Consider the following 3366-nt stretch of genomic DNA (forward strand, 5'->3'; position numbering starts at 1 on the left):
CTTTGGATCAAAGCTGGACTGAAAATTGTATTGTGTAATTATTTTTTGTGTTCTTAATGTTATTTGGTACTTAAGTTGTAAATAACGTCTACTGCTGTTTATTCCAGTTTCTACTACCTCAGGTGTCCTATAGAGTTTCTTCTACCAAAGTTCACTTTCACAATGAAATTATATTTGCTATGTGACTGATTCCTAAGACTTCCAGGGCTTAAGGGCTAACTTCTATTAGCACCTTACTGTGCAAGCAAATTTTACAGAAATCTCTGGGTTAAGAAATTTGGCTTCATTGTATCCTTTGTTATTTTAAATATATCAAGATATTTTAATTAAAAGTTTTTACCCCATTGAACCAATTTTTATATAGTATAATTTGTACCTATTTTGGTGTTTTTGTCTTTATAGTAAATAAAAGTTTTTGAAAAAAAAATGTTTGTAATGTAAATATTTTCAGTTTACCAATGTGAATAAAGTATTTCTGGTACACTTCATTGTTTTTTACACATATTTCATATGCAGCACTTGATATCATAAGATTTAGTTTTTAATATGAAATGACCCATATGAATACTGGCTGATGTACTTCTTTATCAGTATACCTAAGATAGCTAAGATGAAGGGTGGCAACAAAGCCTTAAAAAAAATAAATAAATAAGTAAAGATAGGAACTTCTCTTAGGATAATTCTCTATGAAGCTTATTTTGCATATGCATTTAGATCAAATATTAAATGACGAAGCTTTGCATTGCTACAGAAGTTTAGTTATTCATTGCCAAGTCAAGTGAGTGGATTTGGTTTAGATCAGTTCTGGAGCCATTCAGGTATGTCTTGGAAGTCAATGTGCTATTTTAGGGTTTTCAGTGAAGTAATTCTGTTTTTTGCTGATTTAAGTGGCAGTCATCACAAACCTTTCTCATATTCAGATAATCTGAAATGTATAGCAAAGGCAGGGCTTCTTTCAGTTGCCTATCTTTCTCTCTCTCTCTCTTTTTTTTTGACATTTTAAAGTTGAAAATTAAGCACTGTGCAGTCTATTTTATACTGAATTTCACATTCTGAAAGAACAGTCTTTTTATATGCTGTTACTCATGTGATTTTCTGCAAATACAGATTAATGTATCAGTTCAGCAGTAAAACTTGGTAGYAGGAATCTTCAATTAAGCTCTAATATCCAACTTTTTAAAGCTGAAAATTATGTMACAGGAATTCAGGAAAAATATGTGACAAGGTTAAATAAAAGATAAATCAAGTGAGATACTTTCCTTCATTTAATTTACTGTAGAATTCTTGAATTTTACAATACTGTGGTAGTTAGAATGCCAGCTTGTTGGTTGCTGTAACATCCCCTTTTAGGAACAAGGGAAGGCAGAGATCACTCGTCCCCTGTAGTTGGCAGTAAATGTCAAAGATGCGTACYTAGGGAACTAAATGTCTTAATTTGCAAAGGAAATCATCTGTTCTTCTACAGCCAGATAGCAAGTTGTGCTCGATTTGATATCTGTGGTGGGACATTCAGTGTTCTGTCTGGTGGTTCTAGCTGCTTTGACAATGTTTACCAGTTCTTTGGAGCATAGCTTTTGTCACGAGGGTCACGTATTTCTTTGCATTTTCTGAGCAGTTAACTCGGATACACGGTTATTCTGCCTTTACTGTRTTTACTTCTGAGAGAGCGTATTTTGCTGAGCTGAATCACGAATATGAGTCACTCTTTAAGAGCCACAATACAGTGTTCTCCTGCATATCCTGTGGCATAAATGCATGACATTTTCTCATTAAAACTTTAATACATAGCTGTATACATTAGAATTTCAGTTGCAAACTGAGATCTCTTTTCCCATGCCATTACCAAGAAAGTCCAGAAGATGGCAGGAAAGCACTTTCACCCAGGCAAGGCTGAGGCTCGGTCTGACATATTGTGCTGTTTTCTTTCGTTTTCCTAAATTACTTCAGTTTCTAGTACGTCACTGTTCAATTCCCTTTCTTGGAAATGATGTACAAGACCAGGGATAGAGGTAAAGTGAATACGCAGTAAATCAAGAAGCAATTTATAGATACTTCCAAAGTTCTCACTAGAAGCGAGTCTTCTTGCTTGCCTTGCTGGGCCTGACTCCAAAATCTTGAACCCTTGGCAAAAGTTCAGATCCAGATACAGGAGAATAAACCTTGACAGTGATTTAAGTTTTGCTTTCTCTRTTCTCAAACACTAGCTCCTAGTGATTAAATTTTAAATGGGTTTCTTAAGAAAGTCAGATGCATGCTATCGTGTTCTATTTTGTTTTTCTAGTAACTTTATAGGCAATTAGCTTTTTTCTTTTTTTTTTTTACATTTTTTTTTCCATGTAACTAAAAATTGCAGACTAGGATCAGTACCCAATGATGCGAGTTTTATGAAAGTAGACACCTTAGCAGAGAAGGGAGACTGAATCAGTGTCTCCTCTTCCCCCCCCCCAAAGAAATTCCTACTGTTGCACAGCGAGTTCAGATAGTTAACTTTTCTTCTTTTCTCTCTCTTATGCTTATTAATTACAGAAAACTGCGCTTTGTCTGGGATTTCTGGGGGTGGGGTGAGTGGAAAGGCTTTCACATTTTGCTKAACCCAACCATGAAGAAGGTCGCACCTCCACAAAATACAAGACGTCACTGGCTCTGCAGCTTGCAGGGTTATGTTTTTTAATGCACAAGACTTGTTTTTCTCTTAATTTGATTCTCTGCCCCCTCATTCAGTGAGGCATCCTACCTATTCCATCCATAGTACGAGCAATGCATTTTTATCCATACATATACATATATGTGTGTGTGTATATATACATATATATATATGTATATATATGTGTATATATATATATATACACACACACACACACACACACACATCTTTCCAGGAGAAACAGCATCTTCCGCATTCAGATCTTTCCAGAGGAACTGAATGTGGACCTTTGGCCTTTAAAATGATGCCCAGCACCATTATGGCTGTATTTGCTGCTACGTGGAGGTATAAAGACCTAAGGAGCTGGCTAGTATTTGTACGGCTGTCGTCCTCYTTCCGCGGTGATTTGCCCAGTTCTGTGCTGCGGCGCACGTGCCTGAAGTTTGCGTAGGGGAAGGAGGGTCCTCTGTGTTCAAAAGCAACTTGGAGTGTGCTAGCGCACTGCTGCCTACCGGCAGGGCCGAGGCGGGCCCAGCGAACCCGCTGAGGTCCGTGTTCGGTTACGCAGTCAGTGGGCATAGGGCAGAGCGGAGCGAGGGGCGACCCGGGGCAGCCTGAAGGCTGCAGCAGGGCTGCTCCCGCCCTGCCAGCCGAACACCGAGGCCCTTCGCAGCCGCCGCGCCTCCCCGCCGACCGAGCGCCGCTCCGCGGGGCGCGGCCCC

This window comes from Rhea americana, unplaced genomic scaffold (assembly GCF_003343005.1).
Source record: "Rhea americana isolate MKP2758 unplaced genomic scaffold, rheAme1 scaffold_13, whole genome shotgun sequence".
NCBI lineage: Eukaryota > Metazoa > Chordata > Aves > Rheiformes > Rheidae > Rhea > Rhea americana.